This window comes from Rattus norvegicus, chromosome 6 (assembly GCF_021556685.1).
Source record: "Rattus norvegicus strain SHRSP/BbbUtx chromosome 6, alternate assembly SHRSP_T2T, whole genome shotgun sequence".
In the NCBI taxonomy this organism is placed as follows: domain Eukaryota; kingdom Metazoa; phylum Chordata; class Mammalia; order Rodentia; family Muridae; genus Rattus; species Rattus norvegicus.
In genome coordinates this window covers 6621165-6646087 of record NC_141539.1, presented here as the reverse complement: position 1 = coordinate 6646087, position 24923 = coordinate 6621165, and the positions used below count along the sequence as shown (strand labels likewise).

General features: G+C 38.6%; 1 non-coding gene across 1 annotated transcript; it reads right to left on the bottom strand.

Annotated features, from left to right (window-relative positions):
* Window positions 1–18197: 18197 nt before the first annotated feature.
* Window positions 18198–21604, bottom strand: LOC134479298 (uncharacterized). The gene is made up of 2 exons (XR_015622187.1): window positions 21301–21604; window positions 18198–19205 (listed from the first exon to the last, which is right to left on the bottom strand). It is a non-coding gene; the product is annotated as an uncharacterized LOC134479298 (transcript).
* Between the last annotated feature and the right edge of the window lie 3319 nt (window positions 21605–24923).

The following is a 24923-nucleotide window of genomic DNA, read 5'->3' as shown; positions in this document are numbered from 1 at the left end:
AGGATAATGTATGGATTTTGTAAGTATAAAAAAATCATTAGATACTCTTTTGCTTTTTGTAGATGCTGTAAATGCTTCATAAGTTAAAAAGTGTCACTGCGGGGTTGGGGATTTAGCTCAGTGGTAGAGCGCTTGCCTAGGAAGCGCAAGGCCCTGGGTTCGGTCCCCAGCTCCGAAAAAAAGAACCACAAAAAAAAAAAAAAAAAAAAAAAGTGTCACTGCATAAGAGGGAAAAAAACTAACACTGACAGTTCACAGGCATTTGTGAAAACATTTCCATGGTAGTAAATATTAAAAAATAATAAATAAATATAATAATAACAATAATAATAATAATAATAATGAAAATATTTTCATCACAGGAATTTGTGAAAATATCTCCACTGTAATAAATATTAAAAGACCTGCTGTAATAAATGAAATTTCATGAAAATATTTTCATGGTAATAGTAAAAATGATAAATGAATTAATGATAATATAATAATAATAATAATATAATAATAGTAATAAATTAACTAAAACTTGACAGTGTTTCCACGGACACAACTGTGCATGTTTAAGACGCGCACAGCGTCCATCTTATTTGCTTACCTGCTTTTCCAGCTTTTCTTCACTCTTACTCTGTCCGGAGTAGTATCTGTCTTCTTTTGTTATATCTGTTGTTTGACCTGAAGTCTCATGTAGCCCAGGTTAGCTCTCAGCACACTGTGTCACCGAAGCTGGCCTGGAACATCTGATCCTCCTGCACCGGTCTCTCAGTCGTATCCTGCCACACCCTAAGTTAATAATGGAAAGATCTAGAAACATCCTTGGAAGTACACCCTAAACACTCCTTGACGGGTTGGTGCAAAAAAGCCCAAAACAACAACATAGACAACATGTAAATTATTGCACAGGAAAAAGATTCAAGGTCTACATAAAATGCAATAGTGTTGCCCCAAACACGCATTCAAAGGGTGAGAAGGTAAAGAATTTAAAATTAAAAAAAGGAGTCTCAAGTTTCCAGGGTGTCCTCCATGTAGTCGATGACCTTTGGATTCCCGGTCCTCCTCCATCTACTTCCCAAACACTATAATATAAATATATATTTTATATATAAAGATAGGATGACAGTTTGACATATATATTATATTAAGATAGGATGACAGTGTTCTATTTATATATAATTTAAATATAAAGATAAGATGACAGTTTTCTATATTTATGTACATATTTTATATATAAAAATAGGATAACAGTTTTATATATATAAAGATAGGATGACAGTTTTCTAATATTAATATTCTAATATTTTTTTGCATTATTTTTATGCAATGCTGGGGTCGAATGTAGAGCTTCATGCATTCACAGCCTCTACAGAGCAAGGCGCATCCCCTACCAGCAGAGAACTTAGTGACGTGTGTGTGATACATAATCATTCGTGGTGATTAGAAAATAAAAATAGAGGTGCTGGAGAGATTGCTCATTGGTTAGAGCACTGACTACTCTTCCAGAGGTCCTGAGTTCAAATCTCAGCTACCACATGGTGGCTCACAACCATCTGTAATGGAATCTGATGCCCTGTTCTGGTGTGTCTGAAGACAGCTACAGTGTACACACATATATAATAAATAAATTTTAAAAAATAAAATAAACGTGTTGGAGCAAAAAGAAATTAATTCGTAGTGGCCTCTGTGTGATTCATATTCATTCATGGTGATTAAAAAATAAAAATAAAAATAACCAGCCGTGAAGGCCAACATCTAGAGTTTGAAATTAGTTTGCATTCCCACTGCACTAAAGATCCGTAAACAAGTGGAGTGGAGAAATTAAAAAATTAAAAAAACCTCAAGGAACCTCAGTTCAACCTGAGGGCAGTTCAACCTGCCCTGCCCTGCCCTGCCCTGCCCTGCCCCACCCTGCCACCATTTTTTCGATGCAGCTCCTTTGGGTGGGTTCAACCACAGCGCAGGCTTCCATTCAACTATTAAAACATAGTCTGTTTTCTAGCAAAAATCTCGGCTGCTCCATATTTGTTTCTTGAGGGGTTTTTTTGTTTGGTTGGGTTTTTTTTTTTTTTTTTTGGTCTCCTTTGTTTTTTGTTTGTTTGTTTATTTTCGTTGTCTTTTCTAATTTCAGGATTATTTTCACAAATATCTTGAATATTTCCTTAAATATTTTCGTTGTCTTTAATATTTTGAGGATTATTTTCTATAAGAAATCTTCAAATTTTTCCTGAACTATTTTCTGTCTTTTCTATTTTCAGGATTATTTTCCCAATAATCTTGAAATTTTCTGATATACTTTCTGTGTCTTTTATATATTTAGCATTGTTATCTAAAAAGAAAAAATGTTGAATTTTTCTGAAATATTTTCTGTGTTTTTTATATTTTCAGAAATATTTTTCAAAATCTCATCACGTTTATTCCTTAAATGTTGTCTGTGTCTTTAGTATTTTGAAGATTATTTTCCCAAAAAATCTTCATATTTTTTTCTGAAATATTTTCTGTGTCTTTCTATTCTCAGGACAATTCTTCCAAAACTTTTGAATTTTTCTGAAACATTTACTGCGTTTTTTTTTTTAATTTTCAGATTATTATGTAAAGAATCTTGAATTTTTTGAAATATTTTGTCTGTATTCCATGTTTTGAGGATAGTTTTCAAAAAAGTCTTAAAGTATTTTCCAGAAATATTTCCTGCGTCTTTTATAATTTCTGGATTATTAATCTAACAAATCTTGAATTTTTCTGAAATATTATATGTCTTGATATTTTCTAAATTAATTTCCTTAAATATTTTCTGTGACTTTAATATTTTGAGGACTACTTACCAAAAAAATCTTGATTTTTTTCTTAAATATTTTCTGTTTCTTCTATATTTTGAGCATTATTTTCCAAAAATATTGTCAATTTTTTTCCAGAAATATTTTTGGTGTCTTTTATATCTTCATGATTATTTTTTCAAAATTCTTGTGTTTAACTATAAATACTTTCTGAATTTTAATATTTTGAGTATTTTTTCTAAAAAAATGTCAAAATTTTTCAGATATATTTGAAGTATCCTTTCAATTTTTAGGATAATTTTCCCAAAACAACCTTGAATTTTACTGAAATATTTTCTGTGTCTTATATTTTCAGAATTATTATCTATCAATTCTCATTTTTCATTAAATATTTTCAGTGTCTTTATGAGGACTATTTTCCTAAACCATGTTTGATTTTTCTGAAATATATTCTGTGTCTTCTATATTTTAAGGATTATTTTCTAAAGATCATCAATTATTTTTCCAGAAATATTTTTGTTGTCTCTTTTTTTTGGTCAGGATTATTTTCCAAATATCTTGTATTTTTCCTTAAATATTTTCTGTCCTTACTATTTTGAGGATTATTTCCCAAAACAACTTCAAATTTTTCCTGAAATATTTTCTGTGTCTTTTGTCTTATCAGGATTATTTTCCCAAAAATCTTGAAGTATTCTGAAATATTTTCTCTGTCTTTTCTATTTTCAAGATTATTGTCTAAAAGATTTTGAATTTTTTGAATATTTTGTCATATATGTATATATATAATATTATATTTTGGTTCTTTTTTTTTTTTCGGAGCTGGGGACCAAACCCAGGGCCTTGCGCTTCCTAGGCAAGCACTCTACCACTGAGCTAAATCCCCAACCCAGCTTTTATATTTTAAGGGTTATTACTTGGTTTTTTTTTTTTTTCCTTAAATGTTTGCGGTTTCTTTAATACTTTTAGGACTATTTTCCAAAAATTTTTCAAACGTTTTCTTAAATATTTCTTTGTCTTTTATATTTTCAGAATTATTTTACAAAAGATCCTCAGTTTTTCCTTAAAAGTTTTCTGTCTTTAATAGTTTGAGGATTATCTTCCAAACAAAAAATTTTTGAATTTTTTCTGAAATATTTTCTGTGTATTTTCTATTTTCAGAATTATTTCCCAAAAGCCTTGAATATTTTCTGAAATATTTTCTGTGTCTGTTACATTTTCAGGATTATCATCTAAAAACTTTTGAAATTTTCTGAAATATTTTTGTGTCTTTTCTAATTTAAGGATCATTATCTAAACAATTTTTTTCCATCCATCAATTTTTTTCCTTAAATGATTTTGGTTTCTTTAATTTTGAGGATTATTTTCCAAAAAGAAATCTTCAAATGTTTTCATAAATATTTTCTGTCTTTTATATTTTCAGAATTATTTTCCAAAAAATCCTCACTTTAAGCCTTTAAATGTTTTCTGGTTCTTTAATACATTGAGGGTTATCTTACAAAAAGATTTTTGAATTTTTTCTGAAATATTTTCTGTGTATTTTTTGTTTTCAGGATTATTTTCCCAAAACTCTTGAACGTTTTCTGAAATCTTTTCTGTGTCTTTTATTTTTTCCACATTATTATCCAAAAAATCTTGAATTTTTCTGAATCATTTTCTGTGTCTTTTATATTTGCAGAATTATTTTCCAAAAAAATCATCAATTTTATTTCTTAAATGCTTTCTGTGTCTTTAATAGTTTGAGGGATATTTTTTTTTAAATATCTTCAAATTTTTTCTGAAATAATTTCTGTCTGTTCTATGATAAGGATTACTTTGGAAAAATCTTGAATTGTTACTGAAATCTTTTCTGTACATTTTATACTTTCAGAACTATTATCTAAATATCTTGAATTTTTCTGAAATTTTTTTGCATCTTTTATAATTTCAGGATTATTTTCAAAATTTTTTTTTCCGTTAATGTTTTGTGTGTCTTTAAAACTTTTAGGATTAATTTCCAAAAACTTCTTGAGTTTTGTTAAAATATTTCTGTGTCTTCTATATATTGAGGATTATGCAAAAAATGTCAAATTTTTTTCATAAATATATTTTGTGTGTTTTATATTTTCAGGATTATTATCTAAATCACCATCTTTTATTAAACATTTTCGGTATCTTTAATATTTTGAAGATTATTTTTCCAAAATCGCTTGAATTTTTCTGACATATTTTCTTTGTCTTTTATATTTTCAGGATTATTATCTAAAAAAATTCTCATCTATTTCATTAATATTTTCAGTATTTTTAATACATTGAGGACTAATTTCCAAAAAAAAGATCTTGAATTTTTCTGAAATATTGTCTGTGTCTTCTATATTTTAATCAATGTTTTCCAAAAATTCTCAATTTCCTTCAAGAAATATTTTCATTGTCTTTTATTTTTCAGGATTATTTTCACAAAAACATTTATTTTTTCTTTAAATATTTTCTGTATCTTTAATATTCTGACTATTATTATGAAAAAATCTTCAAATTATTTATGAAATATTTTCTGAATTTTTTTCTATTTTCAGAATCATTTTCCCAAAAATGTGGAATATTTTCTGAAATTTTTTTATTTTCTTTTGTATTTTCAGGATTATTAACTAAAGAATCTTGAATTCTTCTGAACCAATCTATGTGTCTTTTGTATTGTCAGGATTATTTTTAAAAAAAAAATCATTTTTTTTTTCTTAAATTTTCCTGTGTCATTAATTACTTGATGATTATTTTCCAAAAAAATCTGAGATTTTTCTGAAATACTTTCTGAGTCTTTTCTATATTCAGGATTATTTCCTAAATATTTTCTGTCTTATATTTTCAGGATTATTATCTAAAAAATTTTGAATTTTTCAGAAATATTTTGTGTCTTTTTTATTTTAAGGATTATTATCTAAATAATTATCAATTTTTTCCTTAAATGTTTTCCATTTCTTTAATACTTTGAAAATTATTTTCCAAAAAAAATTTTTGAGTCTTCATTTTCATGATTAATTTCATAAAAATCTTGTATTTTTCCTTAAATATTTTCCCTGTCTTTAATATCTTCAGGATTATTTACCAAAAAAGTCAATGTTTTTTGTACACATTTTGTGCATCTTTAATATTTTGAGGACTATTTTCCAAAAAAAATTTTAATTTCTCTGAAATATTTTCTGTTTCTCTAATATTGTCAGGATTATTTTTCAAAAATTCGACAATTTTTTCCAGATACTTTCGTCGTCTTTTCTATTTTCAAACTTATTTTTACAAAAATATTTATTTTTTCTTAATTATTTTCTGTGTCTTTAATATTTTGAGGATCATTTTCCAAAAAATTTTTCCTTCAAATTTTTGTGAGATGTTTTCTTTGTCTTCCTCTTTCCAGGATTGTTTTCACAAAAATCCTATATTTTTCCTTCAACATTTTTCTGTGTCTTTAATATGTTGAATATTATTTTCCAAAAAAAATCTTCAAATTTTTTCTAAAATATTTGCTGTGTCTTTTATATTTTAAAGATTATTACCTAAAAGTCCTTGTTTTTTTTCTGAAATATTATCTATGGCTTTTATGTTTTCAGGATTATTTTCGAAATAATTGTCAATGTTTTTCCTTAAATGTTTTCCGTGTGCTTAATATTTGAGGAATATTTTCCAAAAAATTTTAAATTTGCTGAGAGATGTTCTGTGTCTTCTACATTTTGAGGATTATTTTCCAGAATTTCATCAATGTTTTCCAGAAACATGTTTGGTATCTTTTCTATTTTCATGAGTGTTTTCATAAAAATCTTGTAATTTTCCTTAAATATTTCCTGTTTCTTTAATTATTTGAGGATTATTTTCCAAAAAAACATCAAATCTTTTTCTGAAACATTTTCTGTGTCTTCTCTATTTTCAGGATGATTTTCTCAAAAATCTTGAAGATTTTCTGAAATGTTTTCTGTCTTATAAATGTCTAGGATAATTAACTCAAAATTCGTGTATTTTTTCCATAACTATTTTTGCTGTCTTTACCATTTTGAGGATTAATTTCCAAAGAAATCTTGAACTTTTTCTGAAATATTTCCTGTCTTCTATACTTCGGTATTATTTATAAAAAAAAATCGTCAATTTTTTCCAGAAATAATTTCGTTTTTTCTCTGTTTTCAAGATTATTTCCACAAAAAACTTTTATTTTTTTCATTAAATATTTTATGTGTTTTTAATATGCTGAGGATTATTTTCAAAATAATTCTTCAAGATTTTCTGAAATATTTTTGTTGTCTTTTCTATTTTCAGGATTATTTTCTCAAAAATCTTGATTTTTTTCTGAAATATTTTATTGTCTGTCTTTTACATTTTCAGGATTATTATCTAAAAACAATCTTGAATTGGTCTGAAATATTTTCTGTGTCTTCTGTATTTTGAGTAATATTTTTAAAAAAATCATCAATTTTTTTCCTGATATATTTTCCGTGTCTTTTCTATTTTCAGGATTATTTTCACAAGCATCTTGTAGTTTTTTAAAATGTTTTCTGTGTCTTTAATATTTTGAAGATTTTCTTCAAAAAAAATCTTCAAATTTTTTCTGAAATATTTTGTATCTTTTATATTTTGAGGATTATTTTCCAACATTTCGTCAAATTTTTTCCAGAAATCTATTTGGTGGCTTTTCTATTTTCAATATTATTTTTAAACAATCTTGTAATTTTCCTTAAATATTTTTGTGTCTTTAATTATTTGAGGATTATTTTCCCAAAAAAATCTTCAAGTATTTTCTGTGTCTTTTCTATTTTCAGTATTGTTTTGAAAGACCCCTGAAGCTGGGAGACCCTCACTCAAATCTCGGGATGACACGACTCCACAAGAACTCATGTAAGGCGAAAGCTCCCTGCACCCAAATCCTGTGGGAGGGAGAGCTAAACCTTCAGAGGGTAGACACACCTGGGAAGCCAGAAGAGACTACACTCTGCTCACATTTCTGACTGCAGAGGAAAACACCTAATGCCATCTGGGACCCTGGTGCAGGGGTTCGGGGGCCAGGAAAAGGCTACGCAAGCCCTCTAGGTTGCAACCTTCATGGAGAGCTCAAAAGCAGCTCCCCAGGAGCAACTTCAGCCACAGGACCACAAGTAAGACCAACTTTTCTGCTTCAAGCAACCTTCCTGGTGGACTCAGGTCACAGGCCCACAGGAACAGCTGAAGACAAGTAGACAGGAAAGACTACACACCCGAAAGCAGAACACTCTGACCCGTAACTGACTGAAAGAAAACAAGAAAATAGGTCTACAGCACTCCTGACACACAGGCCTATAGGAGGGTCTAACCACTGTCAGAAATAGCAGAACAATGTAACACCAGAGACAACCTGATGGTGAGAGGCAAGGGCAGGAACCCAAGCAACAGAAACCAAGGCTACATGGCATCATTGCAGCCAAATTCTCCCACCAAAACAAACACTGAATATCCAAACACACCAGAAAAGCAAGATCTAGATTTAAAATCACATTTGATCATGATGATGGAGGACTTCAAGAAAGACATGAAGAACTCCGTTAGAGAAACGCAGGAAAACATAAATAAACAAATAGAAGCCTATAGAGAGGAAGCACAAAAATCCCTGAAAGAATTCCAGGCAAACACAATCAAACAGGTGAAGGAAATAAAAATGGAAACAGAAGCAATAAAGAGAGCACAAAGGGAGACAACTCTGGATGTAGAAAACCAAAGGAAGAGACAAGGAGCCATAGATACAAGCATCACCAACAGAATGCAAGAGATAGAAGAGAGACTCTCAGGAGAAGAAGATTCCATAGAAATCATTGACACAACTGTCAAAGATAATGTAAAATGGATAAGCTACTGGTCCAAAATATACAGGAAATCCAGGACTCAATGAGAAGATCAAACCTAAGAATAATAGGTATAGAAGAGAGTGAAGACTCCCAGCACAAAGGACCAGTAATATCTTCAACAAAATCATAGAAGAAAACTTCCCTAACCTAAAGAAAGAGATACCCATAGACATACAAGAAGCCTACAGCACTCCAAATAGATTGGACCAGAAAAGAAACTCTTCCCGTCACATAATAATCAAAACACCAAATGCACAAAACAAAGAAAGAATATTAAAAGCAGTAAGGGAAAAAGGTCAAGTAACATATAAAGGCAGACCTATCAGACTTACAGCAGATTTCTCACCAGAGACTATGAAAGCCAGAAAATCCTGGACAGATGTCATATAGACCCTAACAGAACACAAATGCCAACCCAGGTTACTGTATCCTGCAAAACTCTCAATATAGATGAAGAAACCAAGATATTCCATGACAAAACCAAATTTACACAATATCTTTCTAAAAAACCAGCACTACAAAGAGTAATAAATGGCAATACCCAACATAAGGAGGCAAGCTACACCCTAGAAAAAGCAAGAAACAAATTGTCTTGACAACAAAACAAAGAGAAGAAAAGCACACAAACATAACCTCACATCCAAATGTGAATATACCAGGAAGCAACAATCACTATTCCTTAGTATCTCTCAACATCAATGGACTCAACTCCCCAATAAAAAGACATAGATTAACAAACTGGATACGCAATGAGACCCTGCATTCTGCTGCCTACAGGAAACACACCTCAGAGACAAAGACAGACACTACCTCAGAGTGAAAGGCTGGAAAACAACTTTCCAAGCAAATGGTCTGAAGAAGCAAGCTAGAGTAGACATTCTAATATCTAATAAATTCGATTTTCAACTAAAAGTCATTAAAAAAAGATAAGGAAGGACACTTCATAATCATCAAAGGAAAAATCCACCAAGATGAACTCTCAGCCGTAAATATCTATGCTCCAAATACAAAGGCACCTACAAAAATAAAAGAATCCTTACTAAAGCACAAATCACACGTTGCACCTCACACAATAGTAGTAGGAGAATTCAACGCCCCACTCTCATCAATGGACAGATAATGGAAACAGAAATTAAACAGAGACATAGACAGACTAAGAGAAGTCATGAACCAAATGGACTTAACAGATATTTATAGAACATTCTATCCTAAAACCAAAGGATATACCTTCTTCTCACCACCTCATAGTATTTTCTCCAAAATTGACCATATAATTGGTCATAAAACAGGCCTCAATAGATACAGAAAGATAGAAATAATGCCATGTGTCCAATCAGACCACCACACGCTAAAGCTGATCTTCAACAACAATAAGGAAAGAACGCCCACATATACATGGAAGTTGAACAATGCTCTACTCAGTGATAACCTGGTCAAGGAAGAAATAAAGAAATTAAAGACTTCTTAGAATATAATGAAAATGAAGGTACAACATACCCAAAATTAGGGGACACAATGAAAGCCATGCTAAGATGAAAACTCATAGCTCTGTGTACCTGCAGAAAGAAACAAGAGAGAGCATATGTCAGCAGCTTGACAGCACACCTAAAAGCTCTAGAACAAAAAGAAGCAAATACACCCAGGAGGAATAGAAGGCAGGAAATAATCAAATTCAGAGCTGAAATCAAACAAGTAGAAACAAAAAGGAGCATACAAAGAATCAACAGAACCAAAAGTTGGTTCTTTGAGAAAATCAAGATAGATAAACCCTTAGCCAGACTATCGAGAGGACAGAAATTAACAAAATCAGAAATGGAAAGGGAGATATAACTACAGAATCAGAGCAAATACAAAAAATCATCAGATCCTACTACAAAAACCTATATTCAACAAAATTTGAAAATCTTCAGGAAATGGACAATTTCCTACACAGATACCAGGTACCGAAGTTAAATCAGGAACAGATAAACCAGTTAAACAACCCCATAACTCCTAAGGAAATAGAAGCAGTCATTAAAGGTCTCCCAACAAAAAAGAGCCCAGGTCCAGATGGGTTCAGTGCAGAATTCTATCAGACCTTCATAGAAGACCTCATACGAATACGATCCAAACTATTCCACAAAATTGAAACAGATGGAGTGCTACCAAATTCCTTCTATGAAGCCACAATTACACTTATATCTAAACCACACAAAGACCCAACAAAGGGGAGTTGGGGATTTATCTCAGTGGTGGAGCGCTTGCCTAGCAAGTGCAAGGCCCTGGGTTCAGTCCCCAGCTCTGGGAAAAAAAAAAAAAAGACCCAACAAAGAAAGAGAACTTCAGACTAATTTCTCTTATGAATATCGATGCAAAGATAATAAAATTCTGGCAAACTGAATCCAAGAGCACATCAAAAGAATCATCCACCGTGATCAATTAGGCTTCATCCCAGCCATGCAGGGATTGTTTAATATATGGAAAACCATCAACATAATCCATTATATAAACAAACTGAAAGATTAAAAACTACATGATCATTTCATTAGATGCTGAGAAAGCATTTGACAAAATTCAACACCCCTTCATGATAAAAGTCCTGGAAAGAAGAGGAATTCAAGGCCCATACCTTAACATAGTAAAAGCCATATACAGCAAACCAGTAGCTAACATTAAACTAAATGGAGAGAAAATTGAAGCAATCCCACTAAAATCAGGGACTAGACAAGGCTGCCCATTCTCTCCCTACTTATTCAATATACTTCTTGAAGTTCTAGCCAGAGCAATCAGACAACAAAAGGAGATGAAAGGGACACAGATTGGAAAAAAAGAAGTCAAAATATCACTATTTCCAGATGATATGATAGTATATTTAAGTGATCCCAAAAGTTCCACCAGAGAACTACTAAACCTGATAAACACCTTCAGCAAAATGTCTGGGTATAAAACTCAAATCAGTAGCCTTCCTCTACATAAAAGAGAAAAAAGCCGAGAAAGAAATTAGGGAAAGGACACCCTTCATAATAGTCCCAAATAATATAAAACATCTCGATGTGACTTTAACCAAGCAAGTGAAAGATCTGTATGATAAGAACTTCAATCCTCTGAAGAAAGTAAAGAAGAGCTCAGAAGATGGAAAGATCTCCCATGCTCATGGATTGGCAAAATTAATATAGTAAAAATGGCCATTTTACCAAAAGCGATCCACAGATTTAATGCAATCCCCATCAAAATACCAATCTAATTCTTCATAGAGTTAGACAGAACAATTTGCAAATTCATCTGGAATAACAAAAAACCCAGAATAGGTAAATAAAAGGACTTCCGGGGTAATCACTATCCCACTATCCCTAAACTCAAGCAGTATTACAGAGGAATAGTGATAAATACTGTATGGTATTGGTCCTGGGACAGTCAGATAGACCAGTAGAATAGAATTTAAGACCCAGAAATGAACCCACACACCTATGGTCACTTGATTTTTGACAAAGGAGCCAAAACCATCCAATGGAAAAAAGATAGCATTTTCAGCAAATGGTGCTGGTTCAACTGGAGGTCAGCATGTAGAAGAATGCAGATCAATCCATTTTTATGACCCTGTACAAAGCTTAAGTCCAAGTGGATCAAGGACCTCCACATCAAACCAGATACACTCAAACTAATAGAAGAAAAAGTGGGGAAGAATCTAGATCACATGGGCATTGGAGAAAATTTCCTGAACAAAACACCAATGGCTTATGCTTTAAGATCAAGAATCGAACAATGGGATCTCATAAAACTACAAGCTTCTGTAAGGCAAAGGACACTGTTGTTAGGACAAATGGCAACCAACAGATTGGGAAAAGATCTTTACCAATCCTACAACTGATAGAGGGCTCATTTCCAAAATATACAAAGGACTCATGAAGTTAGACTGGAGGGAGACAAATAGCCCTATTAAAAAATGGGGTTTAGAGCTAAACAAAGAATTCATAGCTCAGGAATGCGGAATGGCTGAGAAGCACCTAAAGAAATGTTCAACATCTAGACAAATATCAGGTACCGAAGTTAAATCAGGAACAGATAAACCAGTTAAACAACCCCATAACTCCTAAGGAAATAGAAGCAGTCATTAAAGGTCTCCCAACCAAAAAGAGCCCAGGTCCAGACGGGTTTAGTGCAGAATTCTATCAAACCTTCATAGAAGACCTCATACCAATATTATCCAAACTATTCCACAAAATTGAAACAGATGGATCACTCCCGAATTCCTTCTATGAAGCCACAATTACTCTTATACCTAAACCACACAAAGACCCAACAAAGAAAGAGAACTTCAGACCAATTTCCCTTATGAATATCGATGCAAAAATACTCAATAAAATTCTGGCAAACCGAATCCAAGAGCACATCAAAACAATCATCCACCATGATCAAGTAGGTTTCATCCCAGGCATGCAGGGATGGTTTAATATACGGAAAACCATCAACGTGATCCATTATATAAACAAACTGAAAGAACAAAACCACATGATCATTTCATTAGATGCTGAGAAAGCATTTGACAAAATTCAACACCCCTCCATGATAAAAGTCCTGGAAAGAATAGGAATTCAAGGCCCATACCTAAACATAGTAAAAGCCATATACAGCAAACCAGTAGCTAACATTAAACTAAATGGAGAGAAACTCGAAGCAATCCCACTAAAATCAGGGACTAGACAAGGCTGCCCACTCTCTCCCTACTTATTCAATATAGTTCTTGAAGTTCTAGCCAGAGCAATCAGACAACAAAAGGAGGTCAAGGGGATACAGATCGGAAAAGAAGAAGTCAAAATATCACTATTTGCAGATGATATGATAGTTTATTTAACTGATCCCAAAAGTTCCACCAGAGAACTACTAAAGCTGATAAACAACTTCAGCAAAGTGGCTGGGTATAAAATTAACTCAAATAAATCAGTAGCCTTCCTCTACACAAAAGAGAAACAAGCCGAGAAAGAAATTAGGGAAACGACACCCTTCATAATAGACCCAAATAATATAAAGTACCTCGGTGTGACTTTAACCAAGCAAGTAAAAGATCTGTACAATAAGAACTTCAAGACACTGAAGAAAGAAATTGAAGAAGACCTCAGAAGATGGAAAGATCTCCCATGCTCATGGATTGGCAGGATTAATATAGTAAAAATGGCCATTTTACCAAAAGCGATCTACAGATTCAATGCAATCCCCATCAAAATACCAATCCAATTCTTCAAAGAGTTAGACAGAACAATTTGCAAATTCATCTGGAATAACAAAAAACCCAGGATAGCTAAAACTATCCTCAACAATAAAAGGACTTCAGGGGGAATCGCTATCCCTGAACTCAAGCAGTATTACAGAGCAATAGTGATAAAAACTGCATGGTATTGGTACAGAGACAGACAGATAGACCAATGGAATAGAATTGAAGACCCAGAAATGAACCCACACACCTATGGTCACTTGATTTTTGACAAAGGAGCCAAAACCATCCAATGGAAAAAAGATAGCATTTTCAGCAAATGGTGCTGGTTCAACTGGAGGTCAACATGTAGAAGAATGCAGATCGATCCATGCTTATCACCCTGTACAAAGCTTAAGTCCAAGTGGATCAAGGACCTCCACATCAAACCTGATACACTCAAACTTATAGAAGAAAAACTAGGGAAGCATCTGGAACACATGGGCACTGGAAAAAATTTCCTGAACAAAACACCAATGGCTTATGCTCTAAGATCAAGAATCGACAAATGGGATCTCATAAAACTGCAAAGCTTCTGTAAGGCAAAGGACACCGTGGTTAGGACAAATCGGCAACCAACAGATTGGGAAAAGATCTTTACCAATCCTACAACAGATAGAGGCCTTATATCCAAAATATACAAAGAACTCAAGAAGTTAGACCGCAGGGAGACAAATAACCCTATTAAAAAATGGGGTTCAGAGCTGAACAAAGAATTCACAGCTGAGGAATGCCGAATGGCTGAGAAACACCTAAAGAAATGTTCAACATCTTTAGTCATAAGGGAAATGCAAATCAAAACAACCCTGAGATTTCACCTCACACCAGTGAGAATGGCTAAGATCAAAAACTCAGGTGACAGCAGATGCTGGCGAGGATGCGGAGAAAGAGGAACACTCCTCCATTGTTGGTGGGATTGCAGACTGGTACAACCATTCTGGAAATCAGTCTGGAGGTTCCTCAGAAAATTGGACATTGAACTGCCTGAGGATCCAGCTATACCTCTCTTGGGCATATACCCAAAAGATGCCCCAACATATACAAAAGGCACGTGCTCCACTATGTTCATCGCAGCCTTATTTATAATAGCCAGAAGCTGGAAAGAACCCAGATGCCCTTCAACAGAGGAATGGATACAGAAAATATGGTACATCTACACAATGGAATATTACTCAGCTATCAAAAACAACGGCTTTATGAAATTCGTAGGCAAATGGTTGGAACTGGAAAATATCATCCTGAGTGAGCTAACCCAAACACAGAAAGACATACATGGTATGCACTCACTGATAAGTGGCTATTAGCCCAAATGCTTGAATTACCCTAGATGCCTAGAACAAATGAAACTCGAGACGGATGATCAAAATGTGAATGCTTCACTCCTTCTCTAAAAGGGGAACAAGAATACCCTTGGCAGGGAAGAGAGAGGCAAAGATTAAAACAGAGACTGAAGGAACTCCCATTCAGAGCCTGCCCCACATGTGGCCCATACATATACAGCCACCCAATTAGACAAGATGGATGAAGCAAAGAAGTGCAGACCGACAGGAGACGGATGTAGATCTCTCCTGAGAGACACAGCCAGAATACAGCAAATACAGAGGCGAATGCCAGCAGCAAACCACTAAACTGAGAATAGGACCCCCGTTGAAGGAATCAGAGAAAGAACTGGAAGAGCTTGAAGGGGCTCGAGACCCCATATGTACAACAATGCCAAGCAACCAGAGCTTCCAGGGACTAAGCCACTACCTAAAGACTATGCATGGACTGATCCTGGACTCTGACCTCATAGGTAGCAATGAATATCCTAGTAAGAGCACCAGTGGAAGGGGAAGCCCTGGGTCCTGCTAAGACTGAACCCCCAGTGAACTAGACTGTTGGGGGGAGGGCGGCAATGGGGGGATGGTTGGGAGGGGAAGACCCATAAGGAAGGGGGGGAGGGGGATGTTTACCAGGAAACCAAAGAATTATTATTACGTATTAAATAAATTAAAAAAAATTTTTAAAAAAATTAAAATATAATAAAAGAAAAATGAAATGAAATGAAACAATAAAATTATAAAATAAGCAAGAAAAAAAAAAGAAATGTTCAACATCCTTAGTCATAAGGGAAATGCAAATCAAAACAACCCTGAGATTTCACCTCACACTAGTTAGAATGGCTAAGATCAAAAACTCAGGTGACAGCAGATGCTGGCGAGGATGTGGAGAAAGAGAAACACTCCTCCATCATTGGTGGGATTGCAGACTGATACAACCATTCTGGAAATCAGTCTGGAGGCTCCTCAGAAAATTGGACATTGAACTACCTGAGGACCCAGCCATACCTCTCTTGGGCATATACCCAAAAGATGCCCCAATATGTAACAAAGACACATGCTCCACTATGTTCATAGCAGCCTTATTTATAATAGCCAGAAGCTGGAAAGAACCCAGATGCCCTTCAACAGAGGAATGGATACAGAAAATGTGGTACATCTACACAATGGAATACTACTCAGCTATCAAAAACAATGACTTTATGAAATTTATAGGCAAATGGATGGAACTGGAAAATATCATCCTGAGGTAACCCAATCACAGAAAAACACACATGGTATGCACTCATTGATAAGTGGCTATTAGCCCAAATGCTTGAATTACCCTAAATGCACAGATCACATGAAACTCAAGAAGGATGACCAAAATGCGGATGCTTCACTCCTTCTTTAAAAGGGGAACAAGAATACCCTTGGCAGGGAATAGGGAGGCAAAGTTTAGAGCAGAGGCTGAAGGAACACCCATTCAGAGCCTGCCTCACATGTGGCCCATACATATTCAGCCACCAAAGTAGATAAGATGAATAAAGCAAAGAAGTGCAGGCTGACAGAAACCAGATGTAGATATCACCTGAGAGATGCAGCCAAACAAAGGAACTGAGAACGGGACCCCAGTTGAAGGAATCTTAGGACTGAAAGAGCTTGAAGGGGCTTGAGACCCCATATGAACAACAATGACAACCAACCAGAGCTTCCAGGGACTAAGCCACTACCCAAAGCATGGACTGACCCTGAAGTCCAACTGCATACATAGCAATGAATAGCCTAGTAAGAGCCCCAGTGGAAGGGGAAGCCCTTGTTCCTGCCAAGACTGAACCCCCAGTGAATGTGATTGTTGGGGGAGGGCGGTAATGGGGGGAGGATGGGAAGGGGAACACCCATATAGAAGGGGAGGTGTAGGGGTTAGGGGGATGTTGGCCTGGAAACGGGGAAGGGTAATAACAATCGAAATGTAAATAAGAAATACTCAAGTTAATAAAGATGAGAAAAAGAAAAAAAACTCACATAAGACTGTCCTTGTTGGGGCTGGAGAGATGGCTCAGTGATTAAGAGCATGGACTGCTCTTCCAGAGGTCCTGAGTTCAATTCCCAGCAAGCATATGGTGGCTCACAACCGTCTGTAATGAGATCTGACACCCTCTTCTGGTACGTCTGAAAACAATGACAATGTACTTATATATAATAAATAAATCTTTAAAAAAAAAAAAAGACTGTCCTTGTTGTAATTTACATGAGGTTTATTGATAGTAACCAGTGCACTGGGGTTGAGGCTCGTATCCCACTAGGGGCAGAGGAGTTCGACCACCAGTAGCTAAGAGGAGGGGAATTTAAAGGAAGAAACCACAACCCAAGGGTGTAGGGAGGGTGTCATTGGAAAACATCGAGAATACCAGTGAAAAGTCACAAGGAGGAGCTTCCTGTTTCTCAAGATTGTTTAACTTTATGGTCCACCAGTTCCTGGGAGAAGCTTCCTGCTTCTCAAGATTGTTCTTTAAGATTTTAATTTAACTTTATTGTCAGCTAGTTCCTGGGAGAGAGTTGTCGAACCGGCTGGAGTAATCGCAGTTCCAGGGCTCAACCAGTTTCTTCTTCTGCTCTAAACTTTTGTCTAGGGGGCAACCTTAAAACTTCTACCTTTCAATTTCCTCAAAATTCTTGAAGTTTTTCTGAACTATGTTCTGAGTCTCATGTATTTTCAGGATTGTTATGTAAAAAATTGTCAGTTTTTTTTCCTCAGATATTTTTGGTGTCTTTAAGATTCTGAGGTTTATTTTCCAAAAACTCTTGATCTTTTTCAGAAATATTTTCTGTGTCTTTTATATTTTGAGTATTGTTGCTGTAAAGATAATAAAAAATAAAATGCTGTCTTTTATCCTCCACTACGTCCGTCGCAGTACCCCAAAATACCTGCTAGATATCTTGCCAGAAGCAAACATCCTAATTCACAATGACAGCCCAGTGTTTCTGCCGCCACACACTCTCCCTGAAAAGCTCTCAGGGAGAACTTTCCCTCAGGATGGAGACCCTCCAACTCCAAAGACCAGACCGAGACACCACAGGATGCAATCAGCAAGAGGATTTGGTTTATTGTCGGGATACACAGGCACAGGCACCTGCGGGCGCTTCAGTCACTCGGGGGACTGGCGCGCCCCACGGAACCAAGGATGGGCTTTTATAGGATTTTGGGGAGCAGAAGCAAGCATACAGAAGCAGATGCATGGTTACAGGGATATAATTGGTGGATTCTAATATGGCAAGGGTTTAGCCCGGGGGCAAGTTTCCTAGCTACCTTCCTGAAACATAACGACTGACTCGGCCCCCCCAAGGGTTCAGCCCGGGGGCAAGTTTCTTAGCTACCTTCTTGGAACATAACGACTGACTCGGCCCCCCACCAGGGTGTGGGACCTCTCCCGGGGCTTTTTTTCATTGTCAGGTGCTCAACTGCAGTCGTCCTGTTGCCAGGCCTTCAACCAAACACATCTTGCTTGGCAGCCGCTGTGTACTCAGTGTTCTAACCTTTCTCTGAACCAGTCATCTTAAGTACAGCCTTGTAAAATGGCGTTACTGCTGCTAAGCTGGGGTCTTTCATTTCCCCATTTTTTTTTTGTTAACTTTGAGTGAAATCTTTCACTCGACTTGGTCAAGAAATTTCTGTCTGGTGGGGGCTTATTCCCCCACTGACTCTAAGCCACAAAAGGGCTAGGAGGAGCCACGTAGGAGTTTTAACTTTAAGGGGTTTGGAGTACACTGAACTCTCCATGTCTGGGGTGTAGTGTTGTGATTAGTCAATTCCTCAGACCGGACTGCCTTGACGTGTGGTGCGTGGATCTAAGCCGCGACTCCGTCTACCTTTAGGGCGGTCGGGGTAGTCAGGAGGATGGTGTAGGGTCCTTTCTACCGTGGCTCGAGATTCTTGGTCTGGTGTCTGCGCACCCACACGGTGTCTCCAATCTGGAACGGGTGTGGCACCACCAGATGTTCAAGCTTGTCCTGGTAAGCAGCGGCCAAAGGTCTCCAGACGTCTCTCTGCACAATCTGTAGGGCCTGTAAATGGGCCCTCAGAGAAGGGCTGTCAGCAAAATCAGCAATGTTTGAATCAAAGAAATGGACAAATGGGGGTGGTGTTCCATATATTATTTCAAAAGGAGTTAGACCATGGGGGCCCGGGGTATTCCGGGCCCGATATAGAACTAGGGGAAGGAGGGCCACCCAATCCTTTGAGCCAGTTGCAAGCGTAAGTTTAGATAAAGTCTCCTTAATTGTTTTATTCATGTGTTCTACCTGACCTGAACTCTGGGGTCTATAGGCACAATGTAATTTCCAATCAATCCCCAGCAATTTGGCCACCAACTGACTTACTTGGGAGACGAAAGCGGGCCCGTTGTCCGACCCCAACGCTTGAGGCATGTCATACCTGGGAAAGATTTCCTCGAGGAGCTTCTTGGTGACCATTTTTGTAGTCTCGTGCTTTGTGGGGAAGGCTTCGACCCATCCTGAGAAGGTGTCTATAAACACTAGGAGATACTTGTATCCATATATACCTGGTTTAATTTCAGTAAAATCAATTTCTCAATGGATGTCGGGACGGTGTCCCCTAGGACGAACTCCTTGTCCAATCATGGTCCTTCCCAGGTTAACCTGAGCGCACGCTTTGTAACTCTCAGTCACCTTTTGTATCGCTTTGTCCCAATTAAAAAAAAACACAGATTTATCTCTTCCCAATCTAGTAAGGTTTTTATCTTCTTATGTAAAAAGGAGATCAATTCAAAAGTCCTTTGTAGACCCACTGTTTTAGTTGAGGGTGGTAGATGGCCCCCATTTTTTTAGGAGCTCTATGTCCTCATGGGCATAAACCCAACTAGTTTGTCCCACTGGTGGGGGCGTGGGTTGGTCTGGGCTATTTAAGGTCAAGATTTGTTTGCTCATGGCCGCTTCTCGCGCCGTGGCATCGGCCAGCCGGTTTCTTCGTGCCTCTGGGTTGTGCCCTTTTTGGTGTCCTGGACAATGTATAATACTCAGTCTTTTGGGCAAGAATAGGGCTTCTAAGAGGGCCAGAATTTCAGCCTTATTTTTACCCTCAGATGTGAGCAGCCCCCGCCTCCGGTAGATCTCCCTGTGGATGTGTGCCGTGGCAAAGGCATAACGGCTGTCTGTATATATATTTAGCCTCTTACCTTTTGCCATCTTGAGCGCCTGAGTCAAGGCGATGAGTTCAGCCCGTTGTGCAGAGGTACCAGCAGGCAGGGCTTTCGCCCAAATCACTTTGTCCTCCGTAGTGACCGCAGCTCCAGCCTTTCGCTCTCCCTCTGCCAAGAAGCTGTTGTCATCCGTGTTTTGTCTCCTCTGGTAGAGGAAGCAAGGTGGCAGGATTGAGGGCGACTACGGGCCCAAACTGAACCCGTTCTGCAACAAGGCTTGGTGTGAGAATTAGAGAGCCAGCGGTCTGGGGGCTGCTTTACCAAGGCCTCCACTGCGTGGGGTGCTAGGATGGTGAGTGGCTGTCCCAAAGTCAATTTTCCAGCGTCCTTGATCAGGACAGCAATAGCAGCCACCATCTTTAGGCACGGTGGCCAGCCGGAGGCCACAGGGTCCAATTTCTTAGACAGGTAGGCCACAGGGCGTTTTCAGAGTCCCAACCTTTGTGTTAGGACCCCTTTAGCATACCCCTGTTTCTCATCGATGAACAGTTACTGAGCAAATTGTAAGGGTTTGGAACAGTCGGATGAATATCTTCTATCCTCTTGTTGACCTTTCTCAAGTCTTGTACTGGCCTATAATCTCCAGTGCCGGGTTTCTTAACAGGCAGAAGAGGCGTATTCCAAGGCGACCGGCAGGGGACTAGGATGCCTTGATCCAGAAGCCTCATAATGTGAGGCCTTATACCTTGATAAGCTTCATGTGACAGGGGGTATTGTTTTATGGAGACTGGAGTTGTAATTAAGGGGGGCTGTTGGAGCGCCAACCCCATCCCACCAGTCTCTGCCCAAGCCAGTGTCCTGTCCCGGTTCATAGGGTTAGAACTTGAAGGGGAGTTCCGTGGGGGCCAGTTATTTGGGCCCCTCTTTCTTCAAAATGAATTTGTGCTTTTAGTTTGGTGAGCAGGTCACGGCCCAGCAGAGGGTACGGGCAGTCCAGAACATGTAAGAAGGAATGGGTCACCTTACCGGTAGCCAGCTGAACCCGGCGGTCCGTAGTCCATCGGTATTGTTTCTCACCAGTAGCTCTTTGTACCCAGGCCATCCGGTCGCTGAGTTGTCCTGAAGCTTGGGTGAGGACTGAATGCTGGGCTCCTGTGTCTACCAGGAAAGTAACCAGCTGCCCCCCAACTTTAAGCATTACCCTGGGCTCAGGGGGGGCTCCTGGCCCTGACCTCCCTAATCTTTATCTAGAGCCAAGAGGGAGGTTCGTGGTCGAGGCTTTCGGGGTCCGCCAGGCTTCTTGGGGCACTCTCTGGCCCAGTGCCCTTTCTCTTTGTAATAAGCACATTGATCTTTATCCAGCTTCAGCCCCTTTCGAGCTCCCCCCTATCTCTCTTCTTTTCTTGGCCCTGAACTACGGCGGCCAAGATTCGACTCAATTCTTTGTTTTTTTTTTTTTTATCTCTCTCTTATTAAAAATCTTTTCAGCTTCTTTAAGTAAATCCTGTAATGTATAGCTCTGTAAATTTTCTAACCTCTGTAACTTAGTCCTGATATCTGGAGCAGCCTGCCAGATGAAGGACATAGAGACACTCGTCATTTGTCCTGGGTCATCTGGGTCATAGGGAGTGTACATACGGTAGGCCTCCTTAAGTCTCTCTAGAAAGGCGGAGGGAGTTTCCCCTGCTTCCTGTAATACCTGTTTTACCTGAGCCAAATTAGTAGGGCGTCGTATAGCCCCTCGGAGACCCGCTAGAAGCAACTGGCGATAAAGGCGTAGGTGTCCCTTACCTTCGGCTGTATTAAAATCCCAGTTTGGTCTCTTAAGTGGGAATGCAGCATCAATTTCCTCAGGCAGCTGGGTGGGACGCCCATCATCTCCCAGAACATGCTTTCTGGCCTCTAGGAACACTCTTTGTTTTTCTTCTGAGGTTAAGAGAGCCTGTAAGAGCTGTTGGCAGTCATCCCAAGTAGGCTGGTGGGTAAGTAAAACAGATTCTATTAGGTCGGTGAGTGCCACCGGATCTTTGGAGAAAGAAGGGTTGTGTTGTTTCCAATTGTAAATGTCAGCTGCTGAAAACAGCCAGTATTGGGTCTGGCCACCGGTTCCCTGTCTAAGTGGAAAAGCCTGGGAGGTTGTATCTGGCATCACCTCGCGCTTATTGCGCAATCTCCCTGCGACAGGGGAGAAACCCTTATCAGACTGTGGCCCGGCAACTGATCTGGCCGGCAGCTCTGCCTCCTCCGTTTCAGCCGGGCCTGTAGGTAAACGATATGGGGGAGGAGGATCTTCAGAGAGAAGATCTATGAGAGGGGAGTTTGAGTCTGCCGGGAGGACAGGTTTCTTAGAAGGCTCTGATTTAATTAGAGTGGGGTAGAGAGAGGAAGACGGGGCCAGCAAACCGGGCGGGGCCGAGGGGACAAGCTGGGGGTTGAGGGGAGGCCAATTCGGGTCCACGAAGGGTTCCGCCCAAGGGGGGGGGGGGGTATAAGGCAAGACTCTCCCAAGTGATAATATAAGGAACCTGGTCAGGATGTCCGTGGACGACCCGATCTTTAACCTGTAAAATAATGATCTTATTAAATGTGCCATTCACTGGCCATCCGGCTCCGAAGGTGGGCCACTCGGATGTGCAGAGAGTCTGCCATTTTCCTTTTTTAACCTCGACGGACTGGTTGTGTGCCCGGTCGTGGACGTCTTTCCAATGATCAAGAGTGAGACTTAGGGGCGTTGTTAGGGACTGTCCCATGTTAGTTCTAAGGAAGATTAGAACACAGAGAAAACAAACAACACCAACAGTCAAACAAACAACAGACAGGCGTGCTGCACGGCTTTGGTACCAAACTGAAAGCAAAAAGTCAGATAGAGGTGGCAAAAGTCCGGGGCCCTCTGAAAGCCAAAAATACAGACAGAGGTGCCGTTAGTCCGGATCTTTCTCCTCTCCCAGATTGGGGCCCGAAAAGTCGGGCCCCTAGCACCCTTGGAACGTCTTCCAGGGCTGCGGGGCGAGAAGTCCGAGCTCGTCAGCTCCTTCTTCGTCCCGCCCAAATTCCAAACAACCTGGCTGAGCGCTCACAGAACAGACCTGGCTGAGCGCTCACAGAACAGACCTGGCTGAGCGCTCACAGAACCTGGCTGAGCGCTCACAGAACAGACCTGGCTGAGCGCTCACAGAACAGACAGAATAAGGCAGAACGAGACAAAATCAGACAGACAGACAGACGCCGGCCGGCTTACCTCCCAGTGGGTGGTCGGTGGTCCCTGGGTGGAGGATCTCCTTTCCCGGCCAATGCACCAAATGAAAAGCTCTCAGGGAGAACTTTCCCTCGGGATGGAGACCCTCCAACTCCAAAGACCAGACCGAGACACCACAGGATGCAATCAGCAAGAGGATTTGGTTTATTGTCGGGATACACAGGCACAGGCACCTGCGGGCGCTTCAGTCACTCGGGGGACTGGCGCGCCCCACGGAACCAAGGATGGGCTTTTATAGGATTTTGGGGAGCAGAAGCAAGCATACAGAAGCAGATGCATGGTTACAGGGATATAATTGGTGGATTCTAATATGGCAAGGGTTTAGCCCGGGGGCAAGTTTCCTAGCTACCTTCCTGAAACATAACGACTGACTCGGCCCCCCCAAGGGTTCAGCCCGGGGGCAAGTTTCTTAGCTACCTTCTTGGAACATAACGACTGACTCGGCCCCCCACCAGGGTGTGGGACCTCTCCCGGGGCTTTTTTTCATTGTCAGGTGCTCAACTGCAGTCGTCCTGTTGCCAGGCCTTCAACCAAACACATCTTGCTTGGCAGCCGCTGTGTACTCAGTGTTCTAACCTTTCTCTGAACCAGTCATCTTAAGTACAGCCTTGTAAAATGGCGTTACTGCTGCTAAGCTGGGGTCTTTCATCCCAAACTAAATTCTCCACAAGACAGAACACACAGCCCAGTAACCTCTGATCCAATTGATAAGATACAATGCCTGGTACACATCCATCCTTTAAGAACAGTCATAACAACCTGTAAAGATACAGCATGGAATCTTCCATGTTGTCCCGTGACTACTCTCTTTCTCCTCCCCTCTTCCATTTCTGTCTCCTCCTCTTCCTTCAAACTTTTCTCCCACCCATCCTTCTCATCCAATGACAGGCTTCATTCTATCTTTTACCTGCCTCACCTGTGACATCATCCCACATTTCACCCTATTTGTTAATTAAAAAAAAAAAACTTTTCTCTCACGTCTAAGCTGAGTACAACTATTGTCATTTTGTTATTAAAAGCATAAAATATATCTAACACCCAGTCCAACACTTTATCAGTTAAACAGAACATTTTGTTATCCATTCTAGCTTAAGAAAAGCTTAAAATGTATGTTATATCCTGGCTAGCTTGTATACTATCTGATAACTAATAAAATATGTATTTTCAGAGTTAATCAGCCTGATGGGCTATGAGACTACAATCAGTCTTCAACCCCATCAGAAATCTGAGAATGATCAAATATCTATAGACATAGGAAGCCTAACATGGCTTCTAGAACTAAGAGGTTGTAGAGACAAATCTCCACTAGCATAGTCCTCTGTTAGCAACATGTGAGTGCAAGTCTTCAGCCTTCTGACCCAAAATCAACTGACAGATTCTTGAAATGCAGATT